We start from the raw sequence: 11,749 nt of genomic DNA on the forward strand, positions 1-11,749 counted from the left end.
ATGTTTGGAGGAATTGAGTAATAAAACTGTCAGGCATGGGAATTTCTCTCAAAGGGTTTTACAGATTCAGTTTATTTACTAGATATTAAATAAACTATTTGCATTTTATATTTCTCCTTGTGGTATTTTGGCAATTTTGGTAAAGTATGGCTTTTTAAATCATTTCAACATTTAATTGAAATTACCACCCCCCAAACTGTTATGATATCCTTTTGTTTTCATTTTCTTTTTTTTTTTTTAAGATTATTTATTTATTTATTTGTCAGAGAGAGAGAGAGAGAGAGAGAAGGAGCGAATGAGCACAAGCAGGGAGAGCAGCAGGCAGAGGGAGAAGCAGGCTCGCCCCTGAGCTGGGAGCCTGATGTGGGACTCAATCCCAGGACCCTGGGATCATGACTTGAGCCAAAGGCAGCTGCTTGACCAATTGAGCCACCCAGGTGTCCCTCTTTTCATTTTCTTAACTATGGGATCTACAGTTAAGCCCCTTCTTTATAAAAATCATTCTTGATATTGGTATCTTATGCATTTTCTTTTTTTCTTGATCTCTCTTCCCAGGGATTTATGAAATTTATTAGTCTTTTAAAATCCTTTTTTAGATTTATTTTCTCTAGCACACGTTTGTTTTATGTTTTATTGAGATCTGCTTTTATTTTTATTGTTTGTTTCTTTTTGCTCTCCCTCAGCTTAATTTTTTTAACTAGTGGAAATGGATACTTGGATGATTTATTTTCAGCTTCTTTTTTTTTTTTTTTTTTTTTTTTTTTTTTTTGGTGGGTATGAATAAGGAGGGGGCAATGCTGGGGTTTTCATGAATGCAGAGCCTACCATTTGTCCATGGGGCCACAATTCTGGATGTATTTGACTCCACAGCCATCTGGGATGAGGCACTTTTTAGCCACCATGTCTTCAAATTCATCTGCACTAAACTTAGTAAAGCCCCAGTTCTTGGAAATGTGAATCTTCTGTTAGCTGGGGACCTTGAACTTGACCCTGCATAGAGCTCCTTGTCACATGCTCCTTGTTTTGCACCTTGGTACAGATGGACATGATGACTTGGCCAATGTGGATCCTGGTCACTGTGCCCTGGGGCTTTCCAAAGGCCTCCACACACCTTTTTAGAGCCTGTGAGCTCCAGCACAGGACAACATCTTGTGGGTAACGATGCTGTGGAAAGGGTGGAACTGCAACTCTGATGAGAAAACCATCTTTGCCACAGCTTTTCACCAGGGACATTTGGCACAAATACATGCAGCCTCCGGGGCTTCAGAGAGCGGATCACATTCATCCGACACCGTAGAGCCGTACAGTGAGAACTCATCGACTTTTGCCTTCTTCTGACCCAGGTCAAAATGCAGATCTTAATGTCAGGGACATTTCTGAAGAAGCGAGGCTTCTAGAAGAACTACATGTTCTTATAGTACCAGTAACACCCAGCGAGGTGTTAACCCATGGTGAAACCAGGATCTTCAGTGGTGCAGTGAAGAAGAGGTTACTTTCAGCTTTTTAATCCTAAAAAAAGCATTCAAGTATGGCTTTAGCTGTATTCTGAAAGTTTCGATTAAGTTGAATTTTCATTATAATTCAAAGAAAAATATTTCCTGATTTCCATTTGTATTCATTTTTTAATGTTTAAATCATTATTATTATTATTATTATTTTAAGATTGTATTTATTTATTTGAGAGCGAGACAGCACAAGCCAGGGGTGGGGGAGAGGGGGAGGGAGAAGCGGACTCTACCTACTTGGGGCCTGATCCTAGAACCCTGAGATCATGATCTGAGCTGAAGTCAGATGCTTAACCGACTGAGCCACCCAGGCATCCCTAGTGTTTGAATTATTTAGAAGTATATTAAGTGTTTTTCAAAATATAAAGTTTTTTATTATTACCTTGTTTCATTATTGATTTCTAGCCTAGCTGTACTGTTGGCAGAAAATATACATTGTATAATTTTACCTTTTCGATATTTTTTAAGATTTCTTTCAGAGTCATCATTTGGTTAATTGACTTAGCATTTGATGTGCATTTTGCATTTTCTGAGTATAAAGTATGTAAATCAGGTGAACTTTATTGATTCCATTGTTTAAGTCTACTATATGCATGTTGAATTTTTGTCTGCCTCATATATTAGATACTAAGAGACATCTGTTAAAATTTCACAATGATAATGGATTTGTCCATTTTCCTTTTAGTTGCATCATTATTTTGCTTTATATAGTTGGAAACTCATTATTAAGTGCAACAAATTTACAACTCTAATGTTTTGGAAAGATTAACTCTTTTATCATAATAAAATGTCCTTTGTTCATTGCCAACAAAGTGTCTTGCTTTACAGTCTAATTTATCTGATAAGTACATAAAATACAGTTATGCTGGCCTCAAATTCTTTTTTCATTCATTTATTTCAGGGTTTTTGTGTTGTTGTATTTTAGGGGTGTCTCTTAATCAACATTGAGTCACATGTATTTTTTTTTTCATCTAGTATAAAAAACTTTGTTTTTGACTGCTCAGCCATTCATATATTATTATATTGGGGGGATTCTATAATTCTTTTATTTCCTCTTTAAATATTGCTTCTCAAAATAAGTCAATCAGTGAAACACAATTATCATATGACCTCACTCATATGTGGAATTTAAGAAACAAAACAGAAGATCATAGAGGATGGGAGGGAAAAATAAAACAAGGTTAAATCAGAGATGGAGACAAACCATAAGAGACTCTTAATCGTGGGAAACAAATTGAAGGTTGCTGGAGGGGAATGGGGTGGAAGAATGAGGTAACTGGGTGACAGACATTAAGAGGGGCACGTGATGTAACACCAATGGGTGTTATATAAGACCGATGAATCAATGACCTCTAACTCTGAAAGCAATAATACATTAGATGTTAATTAATTGAATTTAGATTAAAAAAAAAAAAAGAACAAACTGATGGTTACCAGAGGGGAAGTGGGTGAAAGGATAGGTAAAATAGGTGATAGGGATTAAAGAGTACACTTATAATGATGAACACTGAGTAATGTATAGAAAAATAACTAAGTAAGTAAGTAAGTAAATAAATAAATAAATAAATATTGCTTCTGCCTAGTTCTTTCTCTTCTCTCTTTCTAGGACATCAATTCTGAACATGTTAGAACTTTTCCCTGTGTCTTCCTTGTGATTTCATGGAACTTTTATCCTTTCTTCTCTCCTCTATTCTTCAATCTAATATTTTCTTCTGACTTATTCTAGTTCCATCTTCTGTGTCTCATTGTCTATTAGCCCCTATCAATAATTTCATTTCATTATTTTATTTTTCTGTTTCAGAACTTCCATTTGAATTTTAAAATATAGATTCCAGAATAAAATATAAAATTCTCTATATTTCACCTTATTTCTTCAAACTATTAATCACGGTTACTTCAAAGTCCCTCAATTTGGATCTCCTTATGCATTTGTTGCTATTCTCTATTTATTTTCATGATCTTGGTTATTAGGTCTTATCTTTTTTTTTTTTTTAAGATTTTATGTGTTTATTTGTCAGAGAGAGTGAGAGAACAAGCACACGCAGGGAGAGCAGCAGGCAGAGGGAGAAGCAGGCTCCCCGCTGAGCAGGGAGCCTGATGAAGGACTTGATCCCAGGACCCTGGGGTCATGACCTGAGCTGAAGGCAAACGCATAACAGACTGAGCGACCCAGATGCCCCTAGGTCTTATCTTCTGACATGCCTATAAATAGTGACTGAAACTTGAGGAACTCCCTTCCATTTGTTAGGTGGGATACTGCCTGATTGGTGGGTCTCTTAATAAATCCAACTATACCTTCAAAATAAAAAATATATATATTTACTGTAACTTGAACATTATGTATAAAAATTTTCAGGGCCAATTTACTGATCTAGATAGTGTTATCATTCTCCACAGATTACTTTTGCTTGGGGTATGAGGGAGACTGTTATGATGATGGTGACTTCCCTAATCTATTCAGTGATTATCTTTTTACCCAAGTAATTTAGTTGCTTAGAAACTGGGCTTTAACATTGTCATGGCACAGCATTTCTAGTTCATGTCTTCTCCAAAGGTGTAGTCCTACAAATGTTCCTGTCAAAAGCCTAACTATAAGGGCACCACTTTCTTGGTGGTCCCTGAACTTTAATTTTGTCCAGAAACCAGTTCACTGCAGCACACCTGGGTGGCTCAGTCAGTTAAGCGTCTGCCTTTGGCTCAGACTATGACCTCATGATCCTGCGATCGAGCCCCGAGTTGGGCTCCCTGCTCAGCAGGAAGTCTGTTTCTCCCTCTCCCCCAGACTCACTCTCTCTCTCTCTCACTGTCTCTCAAGCAAATAGATAAAATCTTAAAAAAAAAAAAAAAATCAGGTTCACCATTTGTACTTCCCTTCCCCTGGGGATTTTGTTTTCTTTCAGGTTCTCACAGCCTAGCCAGCTTTCTATAGCCTTCAAACCAACAGATTTTATATTCTACCAAGTTTTCTTCGTTGTTCTCAGGTGGGTTTGTCTGGAAGTCTTCTCTACTATTACTAAAAACTAAAATTCCTCCAGCATGAGTTATTTTGAAACATGTAACATTTTCACTCCTATAACACAAAGAATGCACACCTGCTGAAACTGAAGACTTTCCAGACAAAGAGGCCTTCCCTTGAAACTAAGAAACAAAAGTCAGGTGCACTAATAACATTATGCTCAAAATGAGAAATGTGAACACTAGGAAACAGGAATTGCAAAATATTTGCCTAGAATATTCTTCAGCATCAGAGACCAGAAATCATCACAAATTACCAAAATTATCATTCTAACTAGGGCCTTTAAAGTAGAGAGAACCCAGGGACGATGTGTTTGATGTCTGCATACTTTTTTTAATGCAGAAATGTCAAATTAGAGCTAAAAATTGGAGTACATTTAAAATGTTGATATTTAAAATTAGCATTTTTAACCCACAGATTTCTATACAACATTACCATATGATTTACAAAATAATTATAATACTTATAGAATACTATAGTGTTATATAATATGATAGATAAATTACAGAAGTTTGAGGAACTTCTTTTTCTTTTGTTCTTTTTAAGATTTATTTATATGTTTTAAAGAGAGTGAGCAAGTGGGGGGAAGGGCCCAGGGAGAGAAAATCTCAAGCCAACTCCTTGCTGAACCCAGAGCCTGACACAGGGCTTGATCTTATGACCCTGGGATCCTGACCTGAGCCAAAATCAAGAGTCAACTGAGGGCCACCCAGGGGCCCCAAGGAACTTATTTTTCTTTCAATACTTCCCATTTATCTCTGTAACTGTGTGCATAACTTCTTCTGGAGATAATGTTAAGAGTCTAGAAAGTGAGGCTGCAGATAGCCATACTAATCTCACAGTCAATATTATATATCAATGACAGAGCTAATCACCAAAATTTATTATCAGAATAGTAGTTCTAGGTCCCCAAAGGGCTACAGAACAACTCCATAAGTGTTCTAAAGGAAATATTATATATGTATAATCTTTCATCCCAAACACAACACACAGTTTATCTCTCCTTTCTGTTGTTGTTGTTTTTATTTATCTGACAGAGAGAGACACAGAGAGGGAACATAAGCAGGGGAGTGGGAGAGGGAAAAGCAGGCTTCCCGCCCAGTAGGGAGCCTGATGTGGAGCTGGATCCCAGAACCCTGGCTGGGATCATGACCTGAGCCGAAGACAGACGCTTAACGACTGAGCCACCCAGGCGCCCCTCTCCTTTTTGTTTTTGATAATATCACTTTTTCCCCTATTATCTACAAAATTCAGTTTGAATGAATATTTTAAAAAATGGATTCTTACAGTAGACATAAAACCTTTGTATTTCTTAACAATTGGCCTTGCTGTCATTTTGCAACCTAGACTTTTTATTTTAAGAGGTTGGCTTTTCAGTGCTAGTGTGTTTGACATAGTTTTGAGGTTTTGTGGTTGCTGTTGACACTCTGCGGAACTTAGAACACTTTGGTTTCCTTTCACTTTAGCGAATTGGCCAGACCTTTTAAGTGTACACAGACCTTGGGAGTGCCTAAGCAGGCTTACTGTTAGAAAAAAATCCTATATGGAATTCAGACAGGTGGCCCATCTCTGCACCTCCCGGAGACATCTAGCTTTTCCAGGTAAGTGCAGAAGACCTGGGGTGGGGGGCTCAGGAATGAAGGTTACGCATAAAGAGAGCATGCAATTTTAAAAAAAATTTTTTTTAAAAAAAAAGAGAGCCTGCAAAACTTGCCAATGAAGCTCTAATTCAGAATTTTCAGTTTTGCTGTAAAAAGCAAGTTTATTTACTCTGACCACAATTCCTCCTTTATAGAAAAAACTGTCTAGTTCTTTCTGTGTAGTATGTACTGTTCTGAAGATGACACCTAGTTTTTCTAAGTGGTTAAGTATGAACAGAAGTGGTTTCAGAATCTGACAAAAGAAAAAGGGAGTCTGGCTTAAACCATCATAGAGGTCTTCAAGGCATCTGATATTGCATTTACACATTATTGAAATGTTTCGTGTTCTTTTTCTTTTTCATTATGAAAATCTTTAAACTCTATTACTGGTAATGTTCTCACATATGATTTAAAACTCTTCTGGCAGCCCTAATCCATAGAAGGAAACAATCAATAGTAATCAGGTACTTTGAAATTTTTAAAAGAAGTACATTCAAAATAACATGTAATAATGGTTATTGCTATTCTTTTTATTCTATTTTTGTAGTAGTACATGACAGGAGAAATATGAAAATAACTTCAAAATCACACAATTAAAAGAACAACATCTGTTCAAATAATTTTACATTAAGCTCCGTTTATACCTTTATTCCTTTTTACAAGAAGTATTACACTTCAAATATGTGAAATAGAATATAAGCTTAAAACAGTAAGTTAGTAGTGTACAGCTTGAGTTTGAGAGCTTAATATTGCTTCTTTAATAAATTTATAATATAATTTTGGATGGGTCACTTAGTTCCTGGATTTTAACTGCCTACATAAATGCATAATTATTTATCTAAGGAATTTTATTAAGGACCAGAATTACAACTCCTTGTTTTCATTTTAATTGTGCTTAAATCAATCAATTAGTCAATATTTTAACTGATCAACAGGAGTAATGAGAAGACCAATAGATGAGGAATCAGATGGTATGAATCCTAGTCTTCTATTTTCTAGTGATTGGATGAGTGATTTAGAAAACACTTTTTAACCATTCTAGGCCAGGGGTTGGCAAATTTTTTCTATAAAGGACTTGATAGTAAATAGTTAGGGTCATGCAGGCCAAAAGCAAAATTGAAGATAATATGAAGGTAATATGAAATCATTTAAAAATGTAAAAGCCATTCTTAGCTCACAGGCAGAACAAACATGAGAGATGAGTTATATTTGGCCTCAGGGCCATAATTTTCCAGCACCTGTTCTAGGCAATGATCTTCATCAATTATAAAATGGAAGATGTAGGAATTCATGGATGATACACAGGGTGATTCACCAATCCCCTAAAACTGTATACAAAAATTTGAGTGTATGTAAATGTTATTTCTTTTTTTAAAAAAAAATATGTTATTTCTTAATAGGAAAAAAGGTCCACATATTTCATCAGATTTTCAATGGGTCCAAAACCCATTTAAGGTCAAGGAGTACAGAGCTAGCTGATTCCTAAAAATGTTTCCCAAATCTAAAATTCAATGAAAATTTTATTGGGTGTCTACTATGTCTAAGCCACTGTGCTAACACTATAGTAGATGTTAACACATTATGACCAAAATAATATGTCAAAAATATATTAGATTGTAATATGCAGAAATTAGTGATACCCTTCAAAGTAATAACTTTGAGAAAAATTCTATAATTAATCAGAAATTTCTGAGATATTACCTTGCAAAGTATCTTCAAATCTAGTATGAATTATGTCAAAATATTAATCAAATATTCTTACTGTCTCATTTTGTTTTTGATGACAATGGTATCAGTCATGACAATCATAATCAAATGTAACCCAAGCAGAATCTCTTTCCTAGAAATATGATTTCCTTAAGAGCAGGAGCTATGCTTTTCTCATCTTTGTATTTGGATACAATGTTTGTCATACACTAAGTATGTGACTTAGTATGTGACTAAGTAAGTGCTCAACATCTCTGGAATGGATATATGAATGAACGAATGAGTGAGTGAATGAATGAACAAAAAGATGAAGACACCATCATGCAGAGTATGTGCCATATATACTGAGGCTTAGAACCCAAAATGCTCTAAGAACAGTTGCCAAGACCAAAAATTGCTTCTCTTTTCAACTTTGGACATAACCGTGATTTCAAAATGCTTGGTCGACTAAAGATTGCAGTTCCTGGGGATTAAGCCATCTTTTTAAAAAAGATTGTTGAGGGGCGCCTGGGTGGCTCAGTGGGCTAAGGCCTCTGCTTTTGGCTCAGGTCATGGTCCCAGGGTCCTGGGAGCGAGCCCCCTGTTCGGCTTTCTGCTCAGCGGGGAGCCTGCTTCCTCCTCTCTCTCTGCCTGCCTCTCTACCTACTTGTGATCTCTCTGTTGGGTAAATAAATAAAATCTTAAAAAAAAAAAAAGATTGTTGAATATAATGCACATGTTACAGATGTTCTAGTAACCTAGTCTATGGGATGGGGTGATAGGAAAATGATGTTTTGCTTAAGGAACAGCAACATGCTCAGCATCTGAGCCCTTCCTGCTGAGACCAGGTAAGAGGTTGTACCAGCTGGAGCATTACACATAAATGGTAGGCTCCCTTGGGCAATCCAAAAGTCAGATCTAATAGAATTTAGAATTTAGGGTATCATGATGCTCCCTAATAAAGAAGTTCAGCCTGATTCCCATTACCTGGCCAGTTGATGGTGGCAAAGTCTGGGCACCACTCACTGATGATTCCCACAGCTACATGGGGTAGAGAATGACCCGGGATCTAAATGTACCTCTCTTCTCCACCCAGGAATAATTTCATTTTCTGAAAGAGAAATTCAGGCTACAATAGCTGGTTTGTAATTCATTCCCTTCTTTAGGGAAATTTAAATATTAAGACTTAAAAAATTTAAGAAGTGTTAATGAAAAGCCTGCACAGTCCTGTATATTTCTAGAGTTATGCCTGAAATGTCCTTATTCAAAAAAGTGCATCCCACCTCCAACCCTGCCTTTACTCCCCCTCCCCCTCTAAAAGCTGTTAGGACTAGAATAAATATCTTAGGCTTCAGAGGCCATACAATCTCTGTCACAACTACTCAACTCCACAGGTGTCATGCCAAAGCAGCCACAGATAGTACATAAACAAATATCTGTGATCAGTTAAAAATGTTATTTACAAAAACAAGTGCTTGGCCCACAGGCTATAGGGCTGGCCTGTGAACTATATTGAAGGCTTGATGACAACTGAAAAAATTAGTGTTTTAGAGGGAAGTGAGAGCCTCAAAGTTTGCTAGAGCATCTCACAGAACTCAAAGAAATACTTCCTTAAGGTTTACCAGTTTATGAAAGGGTATGATAAAGGAGCAAATGAACAGCCAGATGGAAGAGATACATAAGGCAAGACCTGAGTGGGGGCCCAGAGCACAGGAGCTCTTGTCCCTGTTGAATTAGGGTACACGTCCTCTCCTCTGCCAGAAGGGATATGTTCACCAACCTGAAAGCTATCCAAAGCCCCTACTCCCCTACTCTTGGAGTATTATGGAGACTTCCTCATCTGGCATGATCAGTTATTAACTCCATTTCCAGCCCCTCCCCCTTCTCTGGCGGATGGGGGATGGGACTGAAAATTCCAAGTTTCTAACTGGAATTTGGTCTTTTTGGTGACCAGCCCCCATCCAGAAGCTATCTGGGAGCCCACCCAGAATCACCACCATGAAACAAAAGATGCTCCTAGTACTCTTATCACTTAGAGATTTACAAGGGGTTAGGAAGTCTGGTGTCAGGGACTGGGGTGGGGGGAGCAGAGACAAATATATGTAATTCTTATGATTTCACACCTGTACAACAGCACTTGTGTAATTTATCACACACTGCCTAAGATTATTTTAATGCAGGTCTTATCTTTCCCCTAGGTTGTAATCTCCATGCAGAGCAGTGACCTATATCTAGCACAGACTTTATCTATGCAGGTGCCTAATTTAGAGAAGTTTAGATGGGATTTGGACAGGATATACAAGAATTAAAATACTTTGGCAGTCTCTCTCATCATATACCATTTTATATACAATATATCCTAAAAAATCTCTACCTAGAGCAAAATTATTAATTTAGCCTGTTTCAGATCTCTTCTCATCAAACAAATATGTAAAACTTTTTAGGCTTGGACACCTGGATGGTTCAGTTGGTTAAGTGTCTGCCTTTGGCTCAGGTCATGATTCCAGGGTCTGGGGATCAAGTCCCATGTTGGGCTCCCTGCTCCGCAGGGAGTCTGCTTCTCCCTCTGCCTCTCACCCTCTTCATTTTCTCAATCTCTCTTGCTCTTGTGCTCTCTCTCAAATAAATAAAATCTCAAAAAAAAATTTTTTTTTTAGGTTCTCTTAATTGTTTCCAGGAATTTTTTTTTTTAATTTTAAGTAGGTATTGTTATACCTACTTCACTCTTTATTATATTATAGGTAGAGAGACATGTAGAATACTCAAAAGATGTTTATGACCTCTTCTGTCTAGGAGACATTAATACTTTGAAAAGGCACAATTTATCCATGTAAAACAAATGCAAAGTTCATGTCATTATGAGACTCTATATTTGTCCAACTTTTTAATGGCTTATAAGCAGAAGTAGGTATAATAATCTTTATTTTACTATTAATTTTTTTCAGAAAATTTAATTAAAAGAACTTGAAAGTTTAAATGCCAAATTATCTTCACAGAAAAAGATCTGAAACAGGCCAATACTAAGATGTTGCTCTTGGCAGACATTTACAGAAAAAAAAGGTTAGATAATTTTTATTAGATTGAATAAAAGAAAAAGAATGTTGAATAAAAATCATTGGCGGCCAAATGATGTATAGGTAGCTAGTTTTCTATACCAGGTCTTAATACCATTAAGGCTTATTAGAAAAAAGTCTTTTATCGAGAATACTAATTGCCTCCCAGAAGAACAGACTGAGTGGATTACACAAAAAGCTCTGTTCCAGGCTAGGATTAGATCATTCTTCTTTTACACTGCTAATGACAGAATCAAAGATTAAGGTCACCTGGATAGTGTTGTTGGTCAGGAAAGTGAATTTTTTTTTTTAAAGATTTTTTATTTATTTAACAGACAGATCACAAGTAGGCAGAGAGGCAGGCAGAGAGAGAAGGGAGGAAGCAGGCTCCCTGCTGAGCAGAGAGCCCGATACAGGGCTCGATCCCAGGACCCTGGGATCACGACCTGAGCCGAAGGCAGCGGCCTTAACCCACTGAGCCACCCAGGCGCCCCAGTAAAGTGAATTTTGTCTTCAGGTTCCAAGTTTTCCCTAGCAGCCTCCACACTCGGGCATGCATTGCATCATGTGGACTCTGAGTGCTGGGGTAATTTAATGAGTAAGAAGGTCAGTGAAGACAGAGGTCAGGAGGTTGGGGCTCTCAACGGAGACTTGGTGTGTGAAATTTGGAGGACTAATAAAGATTGTGATAGTCAGTTACGTTAAGGCAGTGATTCTCAAAGAGGGTCTGTATCAGAATTACCTGATCAACTTGTTAAGAGCACCAATTTCAAAGTCCCCCCATAAATTCTGATCCATTGGTCTGAGAGGGTGCAGCAGTGTTTGAATGAGTTCCCTTAGTGGTTAGGT

General features: G+C 37.2%; 1 pseudogene across 1 annotated transcript; it reads right to left on the minus strand.

Annotated features, from left to right (window-relative positions):
• Nucleotides 1-821: 821 nt before the first annotated feature.
• Nucleotides 822-1,990, minus strand: LOC308352472 (large ribosomal subunit protein uL16-like; annotated as a pseudogene). Its single transcript has 2 exons — nt 1,955-1,990; nt 822-1,393 (listed from the first exon to the last, which is right to left on the minus strand). The product of its transcript is annotated as a large ribosomal subunit protein uL16-like (transcript).
• Between the last annotated feature and the right edge of the window lie 9,759 nt (nt 1,991-11,749).

This window comes from Martes martes (genome assembly GCF_963455335.1).
Source record: "Martes martes genome assembly, chromosome: 11".
Taxonomy (NCBI): domain Eukaryota; kingdom Metazoa; phylum Chordata; class Mammalia; order Carnivora; family Mustelidae; genus Martes; species Martes martes.